Genomic DNA, 26,272 nt, shown 5'->3' on the forward strand with positions numbered 1-26,272 from the left:
ACCACCAAATCTTGCTGCAGTTTTTTTGCAGTCACTTGAGGATTTTTAACCCCCCACCTCAAGAATCTGGTGGCAGACGGTGATAGCTTCCTCTCTCTGAAACGTCCAGGTTTTGTAGCCAGTGTTCCTTTAAGCTTGAACTTGCAATCTATGCTTCCAGCTGTATCACTAGGAAGATCCAATGCCTTTACTAGCTTTTGGTCTCCTTCTCTCAACTTTCTAGATCACTCTCTTGATGTAGCCATATTTTTAACATGCAATTAAATGTCACAGTCAATTTGATGTCTTTTATCTCACCCACACCTGGTATAACTAATGAAGCCCTTGATTAGTTACATCAGGTGTGTTCGAAATAACACCTGCTTTTCAATCCATCACATGCTATTATGAGGGATTCTACTCAGGGAGTTGAATAATTTTTATACTGCAGTAATCATTAAAAGTGGCATTCAATTTACAATGGAAGGTAAATAATTTTGATTGCAACTGGTACTTTTATTATGTTTTCTCCTGTTTGCAACCTGAACAAATTCAGCTACTAACAATATATTATGGAAAAGCCGATAATGCAATTGCTTAAAATTTCGACCATTGCTCCTAGATGAAATGCATGAACTAATTCCAGTCTATCTGCTTTTCACGTAAACAAGGAGTTTGTATGTGGATGTAGCAGGAAACATTTCTGTGCCATGTTCTGCCTGTTACATGCAGTTCTTCACCATCTTGAAGTACTTGTTCCTAAATATAGACGTCATGCCCAGCCTTGTGTGTAATGCATTCTGCAGTTCCCCACAAATACTCCTTTTTTCGCTCTCTTCTGGCAGGGTGTAGCTGGGAATTTATATATAGACGCTGGCAATGATACAAGGAGTCTGTTTGAGAAGATTGTGAATTCCTGACGTATTCACTATGTTATTGTGGATGCCAGAAGGAGACGAAGAAAACCACTAGTGGAAAAGTCCTTCCAAAATATACTCAGCCGTGTGCTTTGAACTTGCAACTTTTCAATTTTTCTAGTATTTTTTTGAAATTTCAACACGTTCTCAATATATTAAACATGCAAACGAAGCGTAGTGAATCTGTTTAAGGCCAGGGCTGTATGGCGATAACGGCTATCCTCCCTATCACACTGCACAGTGGCCGTAGATTATATAGTTCCTATTCTGATTATTTCCTATAGCCGTCATGCGGTCCCATTGACTGAAAAATGTTAGAAATTTGTAAAATTTTTCAAGGCTCCTTCATACAAGAGGGATTATTTATATATTTAATATATTTATGAATGACCTGGTAGAAGGACTGTGCAGTAAAATATCAGTCTTTGCAGATAATACAAAACTTTGTAAAGTAATTAACACAAGAGAGGGCGAAAGGCGATTGCAAGAGGATCTAGATAATTTGGGGGTTTGGGCAGAAAAGTGGCACATAAGGCTTAACATTGATAGGTTATCAAAATTGGGATTATTTAGTTTAGAAAGGGGCGACCCAATAACTATGTATAAATATATCAGGGGACAATACAGAGATCTCTCCCATCATTTGTTTATACCCAGGACTGTAACAAGGGGGCGCCCTCTACGTCTGAAGGAAAGAAGGTTTCTACACTAACATGGAAGGGGGTTCTTAACTGTAAGAGCAGTGAGACAATGGAACTCTCTGCCTGAGGACGTGGTGATGGCGAACTCCATAAAAGAGTACAAGAGGGACCTGGACACCTTTCTTGAGCGATACAATATTATATGTTATAAACATTAATAACTTCAAAAGGGTCGGTGATCCGGGGATTATTCCGATTGCCAGATTAGAGTCAGAAAGAATTTTCTTCTCTTAAATGAGGAAAATGGGCTTTTACTTCAATGGAATTTTTAACGTTCCTCTGCATCAGCTTTGGGGGGTAATAGGCTGAACTGGATGGACATGGGTCTTTTTTCGACCTTACATACTGTGTTACTGTAAGACTAGAGATGAGGGAGTATACTCGCTAAAGGCAATTGCTCGAGCGAGCATTGCCTTTAGCGAGTATCTCCCCCGCTCGAGACAGAAGGTTCGGGTGCCGGCGCGGGGGAGTGGTGACAGCAGGAGGGAGCGGGGGGGAGAGAGGGAGAGAGAGATCTCCCCTCCGTTCCGCCCCGCTCTCCCCCGCAGCTCCGTGCCCGCTGCCGGCACCCGAACCTTCGTGCCCTCGCGCGGGGGAGATACTCGCTAAAGGCAATGCTCGCTCGAGCAATTGCCTTTAGCGAGTATACTCGCTCATCTATATGTAAGACGCGGCTTAATCTGCTGCTGCGGAGTTCCACTCCAGACCACGGGACTGCCTGCAGGTTCTGAAGCAGAGTCTGCATGGAAACTGTGGATCTTGGTGAGGAATTTACTGCATTCTGCAGTGCGTAATACAGGTTAACTCCACTTGTGTGAAAGCATCCTTAGTAGTTTATATGGTACATTATATGGTAGCATCGAAAAATAGAACTCGTCCCACAAAAAACAAGACTTCATGTGGTTATGTCAACAGAAACATAAAAAAAAGCTATTCTTTCTGAAAACTGGGGAGGAGAAAATGAGAACAAAAAATTAAAATGAAGCTTATCCTTAGGAGGTTAGAAAACACTAGTACCGCATATCAAGCTGCAAGGAGTCTGGGGGCCACATGTAGGGGATAGAAGTAATTGCAAGCCACTACTAGGAACCAATCATGTAGAAGAAGAGTGCCAATAAACATGTGTCAATTGGCGCTCTTTACACCAGGCCAAGAATGTGGTGGGTCTAAAAGACTCTATAGTGGGAAACACATAATTATACTGTCTGAAATACACTACAGGTACTTTAACATGTGCAACACCCCAGAGGAGTACCCTGGACACTGGACCGTTGTGGGGAGCTGGGAGGGTTAAGTGTCGGCTTGTCATGGCAGCACTTACCAGGCTCCTTTCCCAGAGGGATGACACATAGCCAAGGCCAGAGCTGGATTGCAGGCCCCCGTCGACACCCCTAAGATAGGGAATGCCAATAAACAGGTTGATAGAGGTAGTAGTTGTCACGGGTGATGCCCCCGTTCCCACACACCGGTATGCTAGATGGCGGAGAATAAACACAGACACTGGTCTATAGTACCTCGGGTCCCCAGGAATGGTTAGGGCCCAGTATAACTTTACTTGGAATAACTTTTGCAAAACAATTATGGCTCCTGTCCATGGGCGAATTTTCATATAGAAAGCACAGCCCCCCTGTCCTCGAATGGAGAATCATAGAGATTCTCCGCTCACGGCCGGCAAATCGCAGCATGGAGATCACTCCGGAGATCCATCAGCTGGCTCCTGCTCCCTGGCGATGGCTCCCGCGGCGGAGATCTGCCACGGGATATCGCAACGCCTGTGGACAGGCAGCCTACTTCCCAACAATTCTGGTACAATTCTTCACAGTGCAGGTCAAAAATAAAGCTCAGAGGTCAGGGAGGATACGCAGGATGAAACTGGTCCTACAGTCTGCGTTATCTGTACCGTACCGCTCCTGGACTGGGAGCACTCCAGAGGAGGAAGGGGGTAGGGGTCACTCCACAAACACCCTGCTAGTAATTATTTACTGTTAGGATTTACACCCCATATAGGAGACACGTGGGTGTGACTTAGTAAAGTACTTCTACACGGTGATCCTAACTTTGGATGGCCACATAGGAAAAACTTGTGGGTTTGAATTAGTATCTCTGCACTGGGTCTTACCAGAGAAAGTGGTTACTTACAAAGGCTCTCTCTTAGGCTTGGAGCTCACTCCACTCACATCCAAAATGCAGACACTACGGGAAGTCTCTCTTTCTTCTCCATCTTCACCACAAGGAAGCTGAAGGTGCTTCCATGTGGCTCTGTGTTTGGAGGCACTCAGGTAGCAGACAAGATGGAACTTCTTTCCCGCTCTAGGGTACTCCTATTTATACCCTCACTCATACCACATGACATGGCAGACTGATACATTTACAGGCAGGCAATGATTTTATGAAACTTAACCTCTCAAGCGCTGCAGCTGTGCAACACACACACTGGAAATAACAATGCATCTACATAGGACAAACATGTATGACATTTATGGAGGGGACCAGGATGATATTCTGGGACACTAAACATGGGCCGTTAGTCACTAGAGTAATGGTCAAACAAGCGATTATGGGTGACTGTTGTCCTGTGTAAACATGGGACTCAACACGGCAAGTAAGCAAGAATCGCTCACTTGTCGGAGGTGCCTGGTTTTTAGCTTACGTAAAAACTAAGTGACTATTGTCCTGTGTAAACAGGCAGCCATTCATCTATGAGCGACTGCCTGTTTACTCTGAATGGAGGCCGGAAGAGATCACCAACCCACTATTCCTCTATTCACTGAGCGGTTATCGCTCCAATGTGGCAGTTCCCTCAAAGAAGACGGAGACTGTTCATATTTCCTGACCCAATGTTCCAGTTCATCACAAATACATTCAGTAGGGTTCAGGTCGGGACACTGTACAGTCCAATCGTGGAAGATCTATATCCTCAAACCAATGTAAAGCAGCGTTGGATTTGTGACAAGGTGCGTTGACTTATTGGAAGTATGGCCGACCATTCCCAGAGTATTACCCCATTGTTGGCAGCACATTATTATCTAGGATGCCAGGATGTGCCTCCGTGTTCATGGTTCTTGTCAGTACAACCAATGGACCGAAACCATGCCATGTAAAACATCCCTAAACCATAACGGAACCTCCACTGTACTTACCTGTTGGCACAACACACTCAGGCAGATGACGTCCCCCCCAGGATCCTCCACACCCAAGTAAGTCCACCTGATGTGAAGGTGGATTAGCGTGACTTAGCAGACAAAGCAGCACAAGCAGTGCAGCTTGCTGTTCATCTCTACCACATTCGAGGATAGCAGGACTATAAATTAGATGTGGGTGGAGGGGGGACACTTGCTACAGATTTTCTACCTTCTCCCAATATCAGGACCTCCACCTGCTGGAATATACAGCAAGTGCCCCATCCTTGTATGTAATCACACAAGTGGTTTACATGCAATTGTTTTTTTGTGGTTACGGTAATACCAATGTGAGTGCAGCGATGTCATACGAGCAGCAGGTGGCAGCGTTGTGCCCGTTACCAGTTGCTTTAACGTAGCTGTAGAGATTTGCACAATTTCCCACTGTTCATTTTGTGAGTGACCTATAAAAGATTAGTTTTTACATATTTTTTTTTCTTTATCCCATTTGTGTTCAGGGAAACCAAATAAGTTATGTGTTGCAGTTCGGGACAAATAAAGGCAGTGATTCTGAAAAGCGGATGGAAAAAAAACGATGGAAATTATAAATGCCAGTTTAACAGCGGCGATTTATGTACTTTATAAAGCTGCCGTTTGACTTACATTTTCTAATCAGAAGGTTGCAAAGAGCAGCGTCTGCGGATAGGAACAGACATTGTTAAAAAGAGAGTTATGACCTCATAAGGTCTGGAAATAATAAAGGCGGAAGAGAGAAGAAAATTAAATGCTGCTTAGACTATAAATGCATGTAAATAAAGGGTTAACGGTCCTATTGTATATTAGTCTATTAAAGGGCAGGTTATTTTTGACTTTAAATGGGGTTTTGCAAGCTAAAATTAATGAATAGCAGATCGATGGGGGAAATAGTCAAAGAAATTATTGATTGGAGCTAAGGAGTATGTACAGAGGCATAAATACAGCACGGACCACCCCCAACTACCACCAATTATGCCAAAACCTACATTTCATCCTGCTTATATTTTAATCCAATTACACAGAGGGACATGGGGAGTTTTCTTCTCATAGATTATAAATGGACACTTTATTAGAGACCCCTGTAGTAGCACATTGGATCTCCTTTTGGTCTTCAGGACCGCAGCAATGGTGTAGATTCCACCAGGTGCTGAAATCGTTCTGCTCGAATATTGGCCCCTGTGGACAGGACGTTTCTTGTAGTTACTGCAGATTAGGTGGAGGTACTGATAAGTTCTGACCATCTGACAGGAAGGGTTCATCCATTCATGCTGCTTGTGCCAAATTCTGCCCTCCCATCAGCATGGTGCAACCGAAATCTGGATTCATCTGAGCAGGAGATGTTTTTCCACTGCTCAGTGAGCCATTTTTGCATTTTTTCATCCACTGTTGTCTTGTCTTTCCAGTTCTCTTAGAATAGCAATTTCACTGGAGCTGGTTGTCTGCTGTTATAGCCAATCTGTGTTGAGGCACAGTGAATTGTACATGTGGACACATTAGTTGGAGCACCAGTGTTGTATTCGACTGCAGTCTCCTTGACCGTGCAGCCTTTTGTCAGAACCATTCCTGACATCCTCCTAAGACCCCTTTCAGCAATGAGTTGTTTCCATTCATAAGATCCCCTTTCACTGGATGTTTTTCCTCGGCCATTCTCAGTATACTTTCCACCCCGCTACATGAGAAACCCCCATAAGGTTGGCAGTGAAATCCCGGCTCCTGGGTAGTCTAGCACCGATGACCCGACGTCGTTGGAAGTTGCTCAGATCTTTGGATGTTCCCATCTACTGTGGATTCACACTGAAACTGATCCATGGAAACCTTGTCACGTGATGTTATTCTGCGCTCCGGTGTCACAGCTCTAATGTTCATACAGGAAAGCTCCAATCGTAAAAGGGTCGGGGCTCTAATAAAGGGGCCACTCAGTGTCACAGCAGTAGGAAGTCCTTGATCTGCTAATTATTATTACTCTAATAACACAAACAATGATTATCTGTATTTTAAAGAAAGCACAAAAACAAAGCAGATTAAACAGTAAAGATCAGTAAATGGGCTGTTTGGACACTTGAAGGGGTTGTCCAACTTCTGGTGGTTTTGCTGCAGAAAGCTGATAGCTCAGTACATTGCATAGTGGTTAGGTTTGGTACTGCAGGTTAAGTCCCATTTACATTAATAGGACTCTGCCTGCAGTACCAACCCTGGCCACTGCACAATGTACACAGCCGTCTACTCCTACAGCAAAAACACCTAGAAGTGGGACAACCCCTTTAACATTTATAAAAAAACCCGCTGCTCCCATTCCAACACTTCACATCTCTACTGGACTCTGTACTTCTAGGTCCCTCTTGACACAGATAGGTGACTAGTGGTTACACATCTGTGGCAACAGAGATAAAAAATGTGACATTTTAAAAAATGATTTTACATAATTTTGAGTGCGCTTAAAAATAAAAAAAATTAATTGCCTGAACAACTGCTTTAAATGAGTTTTTTTTAACGTAAGGATGACCTATGCACAGTTACCAAGTTTTGTATTTCAACTCTGTCCCATTGAAGTGAATGGGAGAGAGCTGCAATACCAAAACAAGCCACTGTGCTATGGGTGACATTCAGAGCAACAGCTTCTCCTACAACAGGCACCAAAGTGGCGAATGGCACCGTGCTGATGGGAGGTCAGAATTTGGTGCAAGCAGCATGAATCAATGACCCCTTTCCTTTCATAACATGTCATCTTATTTGCAGTAATTACAAGATACAAGAAGCTTCCTGTCCGCAGGGGCCAATAATCCTGCAAAACAATGCCATCACCTATTAGCATCTACGCCATTCGTGAATTGCTGCGGTCCCGAAGGCCAGAGGAGGTCCAACGCGCTACTAGATGGGGGTCTCTAATAAAGTGCCTATTTAGTGTATGAGAAGAAAACTCCCTATGGCTGTCTGTGTAATTGGACTAAAATATATGCAGAGGGAATTGTAGGTTTTGACGTAAAGGGTGGCGGTTGGGGGTGGTCTGTGCTGAATTTTGCATGAGGGCTCATTACCATTTCGTTATGCCTCTGTGCATACTCTGTAGCTTCATTCAATAATTTCTTGTAATATTTCCCTAAACTTATTACACTGATTTCCGGAATCATGTTTTTTCCATTTTAGGGAAATATAACCTCTAAATCAAACTGAGGAAATGGGTAGCAGCAAACATGTAATAATCAGTAAATCTGCGATATAAGTATTTATCGTCTATGCAGGGTCTAACTTCAAGAGGAGTGGAGCCCGCAGCTAAACGAGCGGCTTTCCTTCTCTTCACACCTTTCAATCTTACTAAAAGGAGGAAACTCTAGGAGAAATCGCCTGCAGGCTCTTAGATGTTCTTGATGTTGGATCCAGCGTTCACGTTTTATTCATCTTGCTCCTTCTTGAGCCTGTAGGAGGCAGACCGCGGCGTGCATCTAATGTCGCTCTACTTCTTACATTTATTGCTTGGGCACAAATACATATTTTTTATAGCAGAAACATGTGGCGCCCCGTGTGACTCGGCGGCTGGCAGGATTTATTAGCTCTTTTGTACTTATTTCTTGTGACGTTATTGCCGGCTTCACACAAGCGTATTTGCATGTGCATGAGTGCTGCGTATTTGCGGAATGAACTATGCTTTTTTGCGTGCGCATCAGCGGTTTTTACTGTACTTTTTGCGCCCGCAAGACATGTTCATTTGCGCGCGGCAAACAAAGACGCTCCGATTGAAATGGCTAATTAGTCTTACTGAGTTCTGGATGTGTCCTTGTCTGCAGGGGGAGGAGGATGGAAGAGCCAGGAGCAGGAACTGAGCTCCTATTGCAAATAGTGGAGAGGGGCGGAGACAGGGCGGGAGCTCAGTTCCTGCTCCTGGCTCTTCCATCCTCCTCCCCCTGCAGACAAGGACACCGTATATCAGCTCGGCATGAAAACCGAGCCGATATACGGTCGTCTGAAATAGCCCTTATGCAGTGTTTCACACATGTCCTGGCATATTGCTTGCGCATTTGTGCGCCCTCTATTGACTTCTATGGGGGTCTTTGGTGCGCAAATATGCAGAAAAATAGAGCATGTTGTATTTTTTTTTTTGCATGCGCAAAATACATAAATGTGAACTAACACATTGAAATCAGTGAGTTCTATTCTCTGCTTATTGCACTGCATATACGTGCGCAAATATAATAATAATAATCTTTATTTGTATAGCGCCAACTTATTCCGCAGCGCTTTCAGGCATGGATAAATGCAAAACAATACAACAATTACAATATAAGGTACATTGGGTTAGACACAAATGGGTTGAGGGTGGTACAGGAGGTGCAGGGGGTGGGGAACACAGGCAAGGGGAAATTTTATGTACAGATCATTTATCAGAAGGCAAACAGGCTGGACCACCATAGGGAGGGGCGAGGGACTAGGTCAGGAGATTTGGTATGCTTCCCTGAAGAGGTGCGTTTTTAAGGCACGTCTGAAATTTCGTGCATCGGGAATTGTCCGGATGCCTTGGGGTAGAGCATTCCAGAGGATGGGTGCTGCTCTGGTGAAGTCCTGTAGGTGAGCATGAGAGGTTCGTATTACAGGGGTGTTTAGTCTGAGTGTGTTAGCCGATCGGAGTGAGCGGGCTGGGTGGTATACTGACAGTAGGGAGGCGATGTATGGTGGCGCAGCGCCATGCAGAGCTTTGTGAGGGAGGTAGAGGAGTTTAAATTTAGTTCTGCAGTGGATGGGCAGCCAATGCAGTGACTGGCATAATGCAGAGGCGTCTGAATAACGCCTGGATAGAAAAATTAGTCTAGCTGCTGCATTTAGTATGGATTGGAGCGGAGCGAGTCTAGTGCGGGGGAGGCCAATGAGTAGCGAGTTGCAGTAGTCGAGCCGGGAGTGGATGAGCGCAACCACGAGCGTCTTTAGCGTGTCCGTGGTTAGGAACGGACGTATTTTAGCAATATTTCTGAGGTGCATGTGGCATGTTTGGGCCAGAGATTGGATATGGGGGGTAAAGGAGAGGTCAGAGTCCAGTGTGACCCCAAGGCATCGGGCATGCCGTCGGGGGGTTATGATGGTGCCAGACACTGGAATGGAGATGTTGAGGGGAGGTCGGTTAGAAGGTGGAAAGACAAGGAGGTCAGTTTTAGAGAGGTTTAGTTTGAGAAAAAGGGAGGACATAGTGCTAGAGACAGCGGACAGACAGTCGGTGATATTTTGGAGGAATGGTCCAGAGATCTCACGAGAGGAGGAGTATAGTTGGGTGTCGTCAGCATAGAGATGGTATTGGAGGCCGAATCTGTGGATTGTTTGTCCAATTGGGGCAGTATAGATGGAGAAAAGAAGGGGACCAAGGACCGAGCCCTGGGGTACCCCGACAGCGAGAGGAAGTGGAGCAGAGATAGAACCAGCAAAGGAAACACTGAAAGAGCGGTCAGAGAGGTAGGAGGAGAACCAGGAGAGAGCAGTATCCTTTAGACCAATAGAATGGAGCATAGTGAGAAGGAGATTATGGTCGACAGTGTCAAATGCAGCAGACAGGTCAAGGAGGATTAGTAGAGAGTAATCACCTCTCGACTTTGCAGTCATCAGGTCATTTGTTACTTTTGTAAGGGCAGTTTCGGTCGAGTGTAGAGAGCGGAAACCAGACTGGAGGGGGTCGAGGAGCGAGTTGTCAGAGAGAAAGCGAGTAAGCCGGGAGTAGACCAGGCGTTCCAGTAATTTGGAGATAAAGGGGAGGTTTGAGACGGGTCGGTAGTTAGCAGCATTAGTCGGGTCCAGGGTTGGTTTTTTAAGCAGAGGGGATATGATGGAGTGTTTGAATGAGGAGGGAAAAGTGCCAGAGGTTAGGGAGAGGTTGCAGATTGTGGTAAGGTGAGTAATGAGAGCTGGGGAAAGGGAGCGGAGGAGGTGAGAGGGGAGAGGGTCGCTGGCGCAGGTGGTAGGGCGGGCAGCGGAAAGGAGCCTGGAGACTTCTTCCTCTGTCGTTGGTTCTAGCGTAGATAGTGAGTAGGTGCTGGGTGCAGTGCTGATGAAGCTGGGATCAGGGCTAACCATGCAGCTTTCAGAGATTTCTTTTCGAATGTGGTCGATTTTTTCTTTGAAATAGGCAGCTAGTTCTCCAGCAGTCAGGTCTGTTGCAGGGGCCTGTTCCTTGGGGCTGAGGAGGGAGTGAAAGGTCTCAAAGAGTTGTTTGGGGTTGTGGGATAGTGAGGAGACAAGGGAGGTGAAATAAACTTGTTTGGCATGGTGAAGGGCTAGGTTATACATTTTAAGCATGAATTTGAAGTGGAGGAAGTCTGCTGGCAGCTTTGACTTTCTCCACAGCCGCTCGGCGCACCTAGAGCACCGCCGGATGAAGCGCGTTTGGGACGTGAGCCAGGGTTGCCGTGGTCTGCGTTTGACAGCTCGCATCACGGGCGGTGCCACTTCATCCAGGGCACGGCTGAGGGTGGTGTGGTAGTATTCGGCTGCCAGGTTAGGGCAGGGGAGGCGAGAGATGGGCGATAGGGAGGACTGAATAGTTTCAGCAAACTGTTTAGTGCGGACAGACTGGAGGTTCCTAGAGGTGCGATAGATAGGAGGGTCAGGAGAGATGCTAGGGTGCCTGATGGAGAAAGAGAGAAGGTTGTGATCCGAGAGTGGAAGTGGGGAGTTAGTAAAGTGAGAAGCAGAGCAGAGACGGAGGAAAACTAAATCGAGAGTGTTACCATCTCTATGAGTGGGGGAGTCAGAGATTAGCGATAGGCCAAGGGAGGAGGTAAGTGTTAAGAGCCGGGAGGCAGATGAGGAGCTAGAGTCGTTAGTAGGAATGTTGAAATCACCAAGGATGAGGGTTGGGATTTCACAGGATAGGAAGTGGGGGAGCCAGGCAGCAAAGTGGTCTAGGAACAGGCGGGTAGGACCTGGGGGGCGGTAAATAACTGCGACACGCAGAGGCAGTGGGCGGAAGAGTCGCAGGGTGTGGACTTCGAAGGAGTGAAAGGTAAGCGAGGGAGCTGCGGGAATGACCTGGAAGGTACAGTTTGGGGAGAGGATGATGCCTACTCCTCCACCGCGTCTGTCATCCGATCTGGGGGTGTGGGAGAATTGCAAGCCATCATAGGACAATGCAGCGGGGGAGGTAGAATCGGACTGCTGTATCCAGGTTTCCGTGAGGGCGAGCAAGTTCAAGTGTTTAGTGGTGAAAAGGTCATGGATAGTTGGGAGTTTGTTACACGCAGATTGGGAGTTCCATAGGGCGCATTTGAATGGGGCAGTCGGGGGGCATTTTGGTAGAGAACAGTACGGGGTGGGCCTGGGTTGGGAGAGATGTCCCCTGCAGCTAGGAGTAGCAGAGTAGCAAGGGTGAGCACATGGCTAGGGGATTTGTGTGGGTGTCTGAGGTGTTTCTTTGCAGTATTAGGGGGTTGAAGGCGACTTAGGAAGTTGAACAGTGCATGGGAGCCATACATAGGTGAGGAGAGGAGGGAAGGGCTGATGTGGATGGAGTGTGTTGGGGCTGGGCGTTGGAAGAAAGTGTGAAGGCTTGAAAAGAGGATAGTGATGGAGATCAATGCAAAGAGGAGAGCATTTCGCTCCAGGCTTTGGTCAGTTGTGCATGTTACCTGTCTCCTGCACTGTCGAACTGCGCTGTATAACTGCATCATTCTACAGCATCAACCACTTGTTGCTGGACACTTAGTGCTGGACACATCAGGTGAGGCTGCCTCGGGTGAGGCATGGAGGGTAGAACTGACTTTAAAGTTCTGGCTCCAGGACTTCAGCTGGGAGTGGCTTGTTACATATCACTAGTCAACCAGCTAACCCCACCTTTAGATGGCTAATGAACAAGATGGGGGGGGGCTTTATTGCCCTCTTACAATACAAATATGCCCGCGTGAAGCCGGCCTAAATTTATATTTTTATTTTTCTGGAATTCTAACCCAAGAATGCTCTGGTTTACAAGGATGGGGAGATTTCTTAGGTCTCACACAAATGGATTTTAATTGCAGACTCGCCGATTGCCATCTGGAGTTTCCGCGGCAAAATGCAGGCACTGAAAGACATGTAGATTGAATTTTTTCTTCACACTCGTGAATACGAATTGCGAGCGGATGAAAAATTGCAGCATGCTCTATTTTGCTGTGGACTTCATGCGGACGGCCTTGATTAAAGTCAATGGAAGCGTCCGACCTGCAGTCCATATGCATATAACATTGCGTACGGGCATCGGGTACCCGCGTCATCACAGGAAATACAAACAAAAAAACTCTGTACTGCACATGACCACCTGTGAGCCTAGGCGGCCTTACACAATACATGCTAGTGCCGCACGCAGGGTCACCGGCTGGGTTCACAACCCTAATCCGCTGCGGGTCTCCTGCATGCGGAATCCGATCTGGTGGTGTGAACCTGGCCTTAAACAGTTACATTTGCAAAACACAATTGATGTTCTTATGTCTCATTAGTTTGATATTTACTCTTTGGTTGTTGTCTCTGAAGTAGTTTGTGCTCTTTGAGTGATGCAAATGGAGGAACGAGTATGTGTGAACTGGCTACCATTTAAAGGGAATGTGTCACCTGTATATTTTACTGATAGTGAAACATTTCCTTTTTTCTAATCTGTTCCTATTTCCTGATTGTAGATTTTTTTATTCTGCTGTCTGTACATGACTATGGAGATGTCCGTCTAAGCTGTAGTTATAACAGCATTTAGAGATGTGCTTTAGAGCAGCCTCATGGGCCATACACACAATTAATAGGACCCATTGACTTCTATGAGAAAGTGTTGTGAGCATGCTCTGTGACCAGTGTAGAGTGGGAAGGAGGTAAGCTATCACATCACCTATTGTGAATGGTGACTCTTGTTTTATCTATGTGTGGGAGAAGCTATAATTTCCTATCCTCCGTTTTGTCTTGTCACCTGCTCTTCTTTTGTATTTCTCTGTCTTTCCTTTAGCACATATTTAAATATTATGATACTTTCTATCACAGGAATGCAAGGCCGCTTTCCAAGGCGATTTACTGAGGTATTTTGAGAAACAGCTTCAATCAGCCTAGAGAAGACCTGCCTCTAAAAAGATGTCACCCCAACGTGGGGCACTTGTTGAGTTTTTAATAACCAATGATAATAAATTCTAATTATTACAAGTGAGGCGTGTTCTAGCCTCATTTTAAATGTCTTTGTATAAATATAAATAAATCTTGTTATTTGTACAGCACCAACTTATTCCACAGTGCTTTCAGGTAATTTTTTCATTTATTACCCCCCACCAAGCTTTGTACTCATTTTACCAACCTCAGAAGGATAAGTCAACCGTAAAGCCAGCTACCTGAACAAATGCAGGGATTAAACTTGCAACCTTCAGGACATAAGTGAGAGCTTGGGACTGTATCTATGCTGCCTTAAAACTCTGCACCACAAAAGGCTTTAAATGTCTCTGTGGAGTGACTAATAGATGTGACGACTTCCGATCACATTCAATGCTGGGTGTGATTTTTAAGCTTCCCCGTACTCCAGCATTACCACTTAATTTGGCTGCCTGAAAAAGTACCAACTAGTGAATATTTTGTTAACATATGTATGGGCATTACCTCTCAGTGTAATCCTGCCTGTGATGATAATGAGATGCCAGCTGAAAATGTCAGATAGCAAATTCTGACTGTGAGCCTGGCCAGTCGCCCTGCATACCTGTTTCCACTGTAGTGTGAATGACCGCAGAGTCTTGCTGACGGTCATGCGTAGGACAGGTTTTTTGTTTGTATTTCCCACGCCATCACTTTGCGTATGGGTTGCGGATTGGAAGACCTCCATTAACTTCAGGCCGTAAGCGTGGATTTCATGGCAGAATAGAGGATGCTGGGATTTTTCTTCTGCTCACGGAATATGCAAATTTGTATCCATGATTGTGAGCGAAAATGCATGCCTTTCAATGCCCATGTTTTACCGCAGATCTCCCACGCAGACAACGATCACGGAATCCGCCCATGTGAGCCCAGCCTAAATGGAGAGTAATGGGTACCTCCATTTATGCTTTTGATTGAGTCTCTGGTGGTCAGATTGCTAAGGAAATGCAGTCATTTATTGTGTTGACACAACACCACTGGAGCAGAAGTAACAGTGACTGGAAGTGTCAGCAGCTGAGTGGCAAGGGATTGCTAGGCTATTTAAAAAAAAAATATGGGGTTGGACAACCTCATTAAAGATGATAGAACATTTAGTGTGGCAATTACTTTACTTTAGTACTGTATCTCCACAAGCAGGCCAATGTTAAAATACAAATACCACATCTGTTCAATTCCTCAATATCAACCACCAGTTTGAGTGTTCTATGACTGGAATCATTAAAATTTCTTTTCTTCTCCATTTAGCCCAGACCATCATGATAATTTCTCTGATGACTAGGTTCACATGAGGAGAGCTTTGTTCTTCCTCTTTACAAGTCACTGGTTAGATCACACATAGAATGCTGTGTACAGTTTTGGGTACCGACACTTAAGAAGGACATATCAGAGCTGGAGCAAATTCAATGAAAGAGTTCAAGAGAGGGCCTGGACGTTTTTCTTTGATGATACAATATTATGTTATAATCATTAATTACTTCAAAAGGGTTGTTGATCCAGGAAGTATTCCGATTGCCAGATTTGAGTCAGAAAGGAATTTTCCCCCCTAAATTAGGAAAATTGGCTTCTACTTCATTGTTTGTTTGTTTTTTGCCTTCCTCTGGATCAACATTTGGGGGTAATAGGCCAAACTGGATTGACAAATGTCTTTTTTCAGCCTTACATACTATGTTACTGTGACTGCAGAGTTTGCTGCTGAGACAGAGGAGGGTGCCTCCTTCACCCCACTGGCACTTGCGCTATCTGATCTTGGGGTACCATTGGTTACCATCTCAATTGGAGATCAAATTTTGACCTCCAAGTCTGCCATATATGGTGGCCTGTTGAAGTCAGTATCATCACAGACAGTAACAGGCTGCATAGTTGTATAACATTAAGGTGATTTCAGATCTTGCCTAGCTATGGAGCAATATGAAATGTGTAGCATTATCCATCTATGTCCGCTATCATATTTTTGAGTACCGTCTGATGGCAAGCTCTGTAATGTTTCATTCATATATGGATTCCACGGGGGTCTGCACAGTGCATAAAGTCCCATCATTTATTGAGAGGATATAGGATCTGGCAGATCGCAGAGCGACAGAAGTTGACACATTGAGGAACGCCATAGTTACCTAACAAGCTGCAGTCCCCAGGTTATTAGGGTCTGGTTACTGTTGAACTGTTTCTTGAAAGTACCCATGCTGCTGTTTCCTGACCTTGTAAACAAGGCTTTACTTTATCACTTCTTGAATGTTATATGAGAAGTTTTCATTTTCATTTCCAATATTCTTTAGCAGAAAGTTGTTGCCTCACATAAAAAGTCTCAAGGACACCATCTTCCGTAAAGTTTTTTAATATTCACTTCTGCTGTTTGGAGTTTTTTGGGATTGGACACTGTGATCTAACTTATCTCGTTATACTCATCAGTGTAGGTGTGATTCTGTAATGTGACAGGACAGTTGTGTGGTTTTATTTTACAACCTCCATTGGAAAAACACAAACAGTAATAATGCCCTTTAACATCCCCACCAGTAATAGTGCCCCCTTCTCTGCCCCCACCAGTAATAGTGCCCCCTTTTCTGCCCCCACCAGTAATAGTGCCCCCTTTTCTGCCTCCACACAGTAATAATGCCCTCTCTTAAGTCACCATCAGTAATATTGTCCACTATGCCCCTTAGTAAAAAGGCCCCCTATTCTGTTGAAAAACAAACAATATACTCACCTCTTTTGCTTCCCCCATTGCTCTGGCACTCTGCTCCTTCCTCCCTTCTGGGTAAACGGTCATGTGCCAATACACATGACCACTAGGGCCAGGCATTGGCCACAGTGAACACATGCCACCTAGCAGGGGATAACGCTAACTGGAAGGTGGAAAAGCTAGACTGGATGCAGATCAACAGAGGAAGTATAAGACATGAGGGATATATAGTTGCATTTAAAATTAGTCAACCTCCATTGCAAATTCGTTTTATTTGCCAAATTTACAAACTTTCAGCTGTTTGCAAAAAACGATCTTAGAAGAACAATTTAAATAGCTCAACACAACTAATATAACAATGGTTACTCCAAATTCACCCAAAATGTTACTTTAATGACTACTTCAGTCTCAAAGTTATGCTACCACTAAATCTAATCCCACATACAGTAGGAGCACAGATTTGTAGATCAGGTTTTGTCTCAAGCACACTTGATGCAACTAATATAAAACTTCATTAGTTACATCAGGTGTGTTTGAGATAAATAACATCAAATACCTTTACTGGCAAGGACTTTATTGATCGTAACGTTTGATTGTATATTAGAAATATGGCTCTGGCTCCTCAGACCCGAACAACGAAAATACTAGAACCACCATATCTGGCGCATGTCAGCGCTAAATGGTGCTGAACCTATCCCATTGACTATGATGGCTTGTGGAATTCTGACCAGCATTCTAGCTGATGAAGTAACCCAGCATGTTGTGCCATTTTATCTGTGATTTTATACCAGATCTATGCAAATGTGAATTGGGCCCAAGTTAAGAGAGTGGTCGAAAAAATTAAGAGATCATTGCCTTGCACAAACAAGGAAAAATATACAAAAAGATACTGAATGTTCCTAGAGATACAGTTAGAAACAATTCACAAGTTTAAAGTTAAAGGGACACTGGCTACACTACCTGGATATGGCAGAAAGAGAAAACTATCACCGGCTGCTACCAGATTCCTGAGGAGGCATTTGATCAAAAACCTCGAGTGATCGCAAAAGATCTGCAGCAAGAATTGTTTTAGCAGGCATTGAGGTTTCTGCTTGCTCAGCAGGGTGCATACTAAGTATGGTGGGCATAATTATGATTTGTTTTCTTTTTTAGTTCGGACATCAGTGCCCTTTTCACAGCTATGATCTAATGCAATCCTATGGCAGCGGGCATGGGCAGAAATTCTGCGAGAAATCCCGCCGCGGGATTTCCGCCCGTGTGCAAGGGGCCAAAGGCAGGGTGATGAGTTCATTCTTTTCAACACATACAGTGAATAATAAATGATATACAATTTTGCAACAATGAAGATACTTGTGTCTAACACATTTATATACTGGGAGCTTACTCTGCATTTCTTTTCTCCATCTGTCTTCATATTTACATCTCTTTATCTCTCTCTTCATCTCAGCTCTCTCTCTTATCTCTCCTCTACTCACTGTCACAGCTGAATCTCCTTCTCTGTTACTCACTGTTTCTCTGATTCTTCTCCTGTTTCTCTCTCTTTCTCCTGCTTCTCTCTTGTTTCTCTCTTTCTCTCCTGCTTCACTCTTTCCTTCTCTTGCTCCTGCTTCTTCTTTCTCCTGCGACCGTTGTCCAGCTCTATATCGCTTCTGTCATCTGACTAGTCTGTCTGCAGCCAATCACAACCTATTTGGTTGCTTGGCTACTTGTATCATCTGAGTCTCTAGGCATTTTTTCTATCTTGTGCAGCTGGATAAAAACAACCTCACTTGTTGCTAGGTTACCTGCATCAGCTGTGTAAAAGGACTCAGATTAAACCCCTAGGGCCAGTTATTATATTACTGGTCCTCACAGCTAAATAGTGCTATATAGTGCCCTTTTTCAGGCCACTACATCAGGGTTGGAGGTCTTCACGTCCGAACTCCAAGATATACACCTCTACTGACTCAAAGGCACAAGGGAAATTGCTCCAATATGCTCAAAAGCATATAAATAACCCCCAGAAGCTTTTGAATTCCTTTCTGTGGAGCTCTAAAACATATTTGTTACTTTTCAGGCTTATGGATCAGCGGTATGTCTGAAGGAGGAAAAATGAAGCATACGCTGAAAAGAACCATGTCCATAGTGAAGTATGGCAGTGGCTCGGCGATGCTCTGGAACTGCTGTGCTTCCTCTGGCACTGAAAACCAGCAGCAAGTGGAGAACAAGATGGATTGAATAAAGTATCAAGAAGTCCTATAAGGAAATGTCATGTCTTATGTGAGGAAGGACCTTCCAACAGGACAATGATCTCAAGCAAACCTCAGAGTTCAACAAGGCTTTGTTTCAGTAGTCCTGGAAGATTCTTGAATGGCCGTCACAGTCACCTGACTTGAACCCTATAGAAAATCTTTGGTGGGATATGAAGAAGGAGGCCGCAACATGCAAACCCAAGAATATTAATGAACTGGAGGCCATTGCCCATGAGGAATGGGGAAGATTCTTGAAGAATGCTGTCAGAAGCTGATATTTGACTATGCATCACATTGCTGCAGGTCATAACAGTAAAAGGTTCTCTACTAAGTACTGAATACACTTGTCATGACGGGTGTGAGTAATTTTGAGACTGCGGTAGTTAGTAAAAGTGTCATTTTGTTATTTTAGTTGGGTTGAGTCATTTAAAATGTTATTTGATTTTGTTTTTGGAAACAGCTGAATGTTCGTAAATTTGGCAAATGAACCTAATTTGCAATAGGGGTGAATAATTTTGACTGCACTCTGGCTGTAGAATTTATTTTAATAAACTTTCAGAAAAGACAAATACATTATTTTTCTACATAATCTCCCTGCTTTTCAATGCACTCTATATTCGCTCACTAAAAAAATGTTTTAGGCTGAGCTGTAAGCCACGAATGCCCCGCTGTCTTCACCTCTTCATCAGACGTGAGTCTTCATCCTCTAAGGGCTTCTTTCAGTTGACCAAACAGGTAATAGTCTATTGGGGCAAGATCAGGACTTATAGGGAGGATGCTTTAACACCTCAAAACAAAGTTTTTGCAGAGTGTCGACAGTATGGGCAGCATTGTCATGCAACAACACAACACACTTGGATAGCAGTCCTCTGCTTTTTGTTTGAATTATAGGCTTTAGTTCTTCAGTGAGCCTCTCACTGTAACGAGCACTGTTGATTGTTGAACCTTTTTCCTGTTAATGTTCCAGCTCTTTCTCCATTTGTCAAACCTTCCCTAAGTTTCACTATCCATTCATACACACTTTTTCATGACCAAACACTTTCTCCATACTCTACCCAAAGTCTTTGATAAATATCAGCACCAGACGCACCCTCAGACCACAGAAAATGAATCACTACAAGCTACTCTTCTTTCATGCAAATCACAAGTGGGGCAGACATTTTTTCAGAAATTAACTGATGTAACATGTTCATACCTGCACATCGGTGACTGGGGAGATAGCGACCTGCAACGGAAAGCGTTGGTAAGACAGTGCGGCCAACAGAAGGTTTAATCAAACTAGAGTGTGGATAATTTTTGACTCTCACTTGTATATATCTATTCTTTTGGTAGTCCTCCCCCACTTAGTAACCGCATACTCAGGTGAGACTGGCAGCCCACATTTCCCCGAGATGTGGGGACTATAGCAGCTGCAATGGCTGCTACAATGGTAGTCATGCACCTGCTATGTTCAGTCTCCGTTTTTTGAGCCAAAGTCAAAAGCATATCCAGCCAGAAGGAGAGGTTGAAGCCCTTCATATATACTTCCAATTCCTTGGAAATTATTTGTGTCTTTGGCTGATAAAACTGCTTAAAAATCTGCCACTTTTTTCCAAAAAACTTCCCTTAAAAAATGAGACGACTTCATTCTCCATAAGCAATGATGGGATAAAATAGACTTTGAGACGGTACATCACGTCACCACTCTATAACAGCTATATGGAAGTTTCTGCTTCAGTAATGTCACAACCTCCCAGTTTTTTTCTACTGATATTTTTTATTTTTTTACCCATAAGAGACGTTAAGCGCTTGTTGTCCGCAGGGATCATACAGTGAAAAAACACCATATAACGTGTGATGGCAGTAAAATACATTATCGACACTCCAACTACAAGATGTGCTGTGATGCTCGTTCCTTAGTGGGAAAGGAAGATTTCTAAAGGTGGAAAAGTAAAGCTTACGGTTCACAGGGGCGAAGTGTGAGATACAGCGCGAGGCTGGCTTGTGAAATGTTCTACAGTAATTGTAACACCTACAGATATTGTAACTGCACTTCATCATTTCACTCTTTGCGACCCACTACCTATGCATCAGTAAAGGAGCATGAGTAGGAATAATGACCGTTTAAGGGGATGTCCACTTTTGAAAACCCATTGCATACACTTATTGGGCTGTGTTCACACGTGGTGTTTTTTCGTTGCGGATTTCAATGGTACATTGTTACTAAACGGGGTAATGAGGGGGATTATCAGTTAATCGAGGCTGATTGGTGCTGAATGAAGAGACTAAAGGCATTATTACTGATTGTGGGCACTTTTAATGTGTATAGGGTGGGGCACTAAGCTTGGGCCTACAGGGAGCACTAAAAGGTGGATACTAGGGGCACCATAAATGGTTATTATTACCTTGGGCATTACGGATGGGGAGATTGTGTAGAAGTTTGAAAAAGGAAGCCAGATGGAGAGAAAAATATTTTGCATAATCTCAGATTACAGGGCGGATATGGCTACCACTTTCATTGGTGTTGGTGGTGGTGGTGGGTTGTTTGGTTTTTTTCAGATATATTTTTATTTTTTTCTGTAATTTTTTAAGCCTATTTTTGGAACTTTTTTTTTACATCTATGTTTCCCGTGACGTCATGTGAATCCTCTAGGAAAAAGTTTTTTTTCTTAATTTCACACTTTTCCACTTTAAGTGGAGCATCCGTATGAGCAACATCCGTAGCAGCCCCAGCTACAGGGGAAAATATCCCCCTGTAGTTACAGTAGTCACTGTGAGAGCTGGTCTGGGGTCTGCTAGGACCCAGCAGCTCTGACATGCCGGGGTTCTCTGGCGATCATGTGATCACTGCGTCCCATGCAGGAAGCGGCAATGCTCACTGAGTACTATGTAGACTGTAACAGCTAAGAACTTGACCTGCTCCTGCTTGATTGTAGGAGCAGGAGCTTTAATCCCATGCCGTATATTTACCATCAGCCGGGATTAAAGCCATTTTTAACAGTGCATGCATTTTTTAAAGTGTTTTTTTTTTGCTGCGGCTCAAAAATGCAGCAAAAAATGCCTTGTGTGAATGTAGCCTAATAGTCCATCTTCTCTGTATAACGGCTGCTTCGCACAGGCGTATTTTTCATTAGTATTTTGTGAGCCAAAGCCAAGTCTAAAATACGGGAGAAATGCAAACCTTTCCATTATACTGACTCTGTACGTTCCACTTCTGCTTTTGGCTCACAAAATACTGATGAAGGAGCCCTATGTCCCACACCAGCTATAACTTGTATTCCTTTCAGCATTCACTGAGGAAGAGGCTTTTGCTTCGAAACGCATATATTCTTGCTGGTTTAATACTAAATAAAAGTCAGCTTCATTTATCTTGTCTTGAATCTTCTATATATATGAATACTCACACTGTGCATCATTTTTTTGTCCTCCTACCTATTTCCATCATGTCCACTATCCACAGTATGGTATAACCCAAGTTGGCAGCAGCTTCCACCATCTTTTACCAATTACTATTATTGCATCACTATACTTATGTGTGCATCACCATACAGGAGTGTCAGGATACATTTACCCGGGCAAGACGCACAAAACTCAGGCAAATATGAACTCAATTCTTTTGAATTGACTTATTCGCATGAGCGATTTTGCCGCGCCAGAGAATCGCAACCTCACAGAAGTGATGGGAGGCGTTTTTTTTAAATTTTTTTTTACAGAAAAACATCTCACATTCGCGGTACTTCGCACGTGCACGAGCCTCAGAGAACTCTCAGACCACTTGTAATAAATCAATGTAGAAATCCGGGTGATTCCAGTGGGTTCACTTACTTTTCCATGCACTTGTCTCTGCATAAATGTGGAGAGTATTATGCTAGAATGAAAAAAAAAAAGAATTTGTTTTGTGATAAATCGCTTATTTCCTTTTTATTCGTAAAAAAGATGTGTTTTTCCTCTTCTGTCTATTAGTAGCGATTGGCAGAAGTTGCCACTTTTATTTATGCCTGGAGGACACATAATTGTTTCTCCTTAACAGGTGCACTTACAAAAACTGATATTTAATAACGACAGATGGCAAGTATACAGGGGATTCAAATGGCACAGATTTAATAACACGGTAATCACGCTATCAAACAAACAAAGCCACAATAGAGATTGCCGCCTCGCATTGTGCCTGGGTAATTTAGGACAACTGGATGGAACGAAATTTATCAACCACAGAAAGCTGCGATGCCGAGGCCGTGATTGCAGATACAATGTGGGATGTTCTTAGAATACCCCTGTATTGTTAATCAGCTGCATCACATACACAAGAGGACTCATTTATAGGTATCAAAAGGAATTCATTCGCTCTCCTACCGCGTCTCGTTCAATCCAAACCGGCATGAATGAGAGGTGGATGAGAAGAGCTGCCACTTAGGAAAGTCTGCACAATGCCAGGCTCCCCAGTAAAGGCTTCCTGGTGAAACAGATGCCACTTTTCAAAGAAGTATAAATAACACTGAAGTGACGTTTTTGGACGGTGATTAAAACGACGCACGAGAAGTGTAATTAGCTACGTGGGACAATGCAAGACGACTCAAAGGGATAGACTGAAAGAAACAAGCATATAGCGTCCGATAAAGCTCTGTAGTATAGGCTGTAGGAAGTGGAGAGAGTTTGTAATTAGAGATGAGCGAGCATACTCGTTTAGGGCGATTTCGCATTCGAGCATTGCTTTTTTCGAGTAACTGACTACTCGGGCGAAAAGATTCGGGGGGCACCGGGGGGCGACGTGGTGGAGAGGGGGGTAGCAGTGGGGAACAGGGGGGAGCTCTCTCTCTCCCCCCCCCACTCCCCTCTGCAACCCCCCACTCACCCCCGGCGAAAAGGTACGGTGCATTAGCGCAGCACGCCACCGGCGTCCTAAGCGCATCCGGCCGCGACGGAGGAGAGCCTCACAGTGTCCAGACAGGTGAGTATAATGTATTTTTTGGCCTCATGTGATATTGGCTGGCTGGAGAATTCCGAACCCAGACAGCACAATTATTCCATACTTGTAGAACAACAGATCCCAGCAGCACAAACCTGACATGGTGCTGTATTTATGTTATTAGATTGGCTCTGGTGTTGCATTTATAGAATGAGCTTGGTGCTGGTGTTGTATTTATAGTTATGAGCTTAGTTCTGGTGCTGTATTTACCTGTGGATTTTACTTCTGGTACTATATTAACTGAGCTTGATTCCAAAACTGTGATTGCTCACTGAACATGATAATGTACTTGTTCACTAAGCTGTCTAGGTTTTGGTTATGGTACAATCTTGATGCTTGCATACACCCATGCAAACTGCTCATCAGACCATTATAAATATATATCTATATATATATATAGATATCTATATCTATATATATATATATATATATATGTATATATGTATATAGATGTAGATATCTATATATATATATATATATATATATATATGGAAAATGTTGCAAAGTAAAATAAAATAAATCGCCCATTAGTTTCTGTGAGGTCGATTAAAAAAAATCGTATTACACTCATATGCCATGAAATTGGCATGAGAATGCGATGCTATTTCTATCATTGACACTTATTGAAATCACTTGTGATTTTTTTTCACGTGCGTGTAAATCGCAATTACACAGATGTGATGCAATGCCTTTTTATGTTCAATCGTTTTATTTGTATTTTTGCCAATATTACAAACATCATAACAAGTTGTGTTCAAGTATGTACTTCAGTATATCGCTTATCAAGCCACTTACGCCTCAAACATTATCTTGGAGTCCAAGTGACTCGTCAAAACTTTGGTGCATTGGTTTAAGTCACTTAACCGTTCAGTATATAAAACGTGACAAACAACTGTACATAGACACATTAGGGAAGGTTGGGGAGGGAGGGGGTGCGGGTGGGGGGGGCAACCATACCCCAATCGTTCATGGTGAAGACGGTAGTGGAGCCCGGGCCCATGTGTGCTATTGGGCGTTTGTTTTGCCCCTCAAAGTCTGCCGGTTTCTACCCACGTCTTTAACCTCGCCGAAGTCCGGAAGGAGATCCACACCTGCCAAACCCCGTAGAACTTTTCCAGGGCTCCACTCTCGTCTGCCCCCAGTTCATCAAAGCGCATGAGTTCATTAAGTTCTTCCACCCACATGGCCCTTGACGGTGGGGTTCTAGACCTCCACAGTCTCGGTATAATTCTTCTGACTGCCAAGATAAAGAAACGTAAAATGCTGTTTTTGATCGTTTTGATTGATCCCGGGAGGACTGAGAGAAGGGCCATCTCTATGGTTAATGTAACTTGAGGGGAGCAAATGGCATTATGTATCTCCATTACCTCTCTCCATAATGTGGCTATTGCCGGACAGCTCCACCAGATGTGGGACATATCACCTCTGTCCGCATTACATCTCCAGCATGTAGGTGGTGTAAGGGGGTATATTTTGTGTAGGGTCTCCGGGGTCCTATACCACCGGGACATAATCTTAAAATTAAGATCTTGTAATTTGCATGCTGATGATAATTTATGGCACATGCTCCATGCCCTCTCCCAGTCCTCCTGTGGGAGGCTCCTTCCCATTTCCCTCTCCCAGTTGGCCACGTAGTTAGGCATCTGGAACTCCGATCCCCGAGACTGCAGCTCTCCGTAGATTACGGATATCATGTGTCTCTGGACACTCGTTGACATGCATCTCTGCTCAAAGGCCGTAAGCGGTCTTGTAAGGTTTACCTGAGGGACCAGGGACCCCACAAACCCCCTAAGCTGAAAGTATTGCAGTCACGCGTTTGGCTGCGCGTCTCTCTCACCCAAGATTTCCAACAGCGATTTAATTCCCGTGGGGTTCATCACGTCTCGGAGGCGCGGAGTTGGGTTGATCGGTATCCCCAGGACTTGAAGTCCCTGCATGGATATCTCAAATTGTGGGTTAGCTGTCAATGGAGTAAGTGGGCCTGGCACCGTTATTAGGCCTAAGTTCGGCGCAAATTCTGCCCATGTCCGAAGAAGTTGTTCCATAAATGGGGATATGTTAGGGATAGCTCTTATGTATCTGGGTGGGATCCAGATTGCTCCCCGTAGGGATCCTGGTACTAGCGCATGTTCCGCCTCCACCCAGAGCTTTGAGCTTTCTCTTTTGAGTAGGTCTAGCATGCAATTGGTGATGCTTGCTTTATGGTAGAGGGCTAAGTCAGGTAGGCCCATCCCCCCACTGCCCCTAGGTCTCGTGAGTAGGGAGTATCGCATCCGGGGTTTTCTCCCTTTCCATACAAACGCTGTGACTATTGATCGTAGTTTTTTTTAGATAAGAGTTGGGTAATTTTATTGGGATCGCTTGACAAATGTACAGGAACTTGGGAAGGGTGTCCATTTTTAGGGCGTTGATTCTTCCCCCCCAGGAGAGAAGTAGGGATTTCCATTTATTTAGTTCTCTCTCTAGGTTAGTGGTGAATGGTAGGTAATTTAATTCGAATGCTCGTGAGATGTCCGCTGGTAACTGTATACCTAGATATTTTATCGCGGAGTGTCTCCATTGATAGGG

Source organism: Eleutherodactylus coqui, chromosome 4, assembly GCF_035609145.1.
Source record: "Eleutherodactylus coqui strain aEleCoq1 chromosome 4, aEleCoq1.hap1, whole genome shotgun sequence".
Lineage (NCBI taxonomy): Eukaryota > Metazoa > Chordata > Amphibia > Anura > Eleutherodactylidae > Eleutherodactylus > Eleutherodactylus coqui.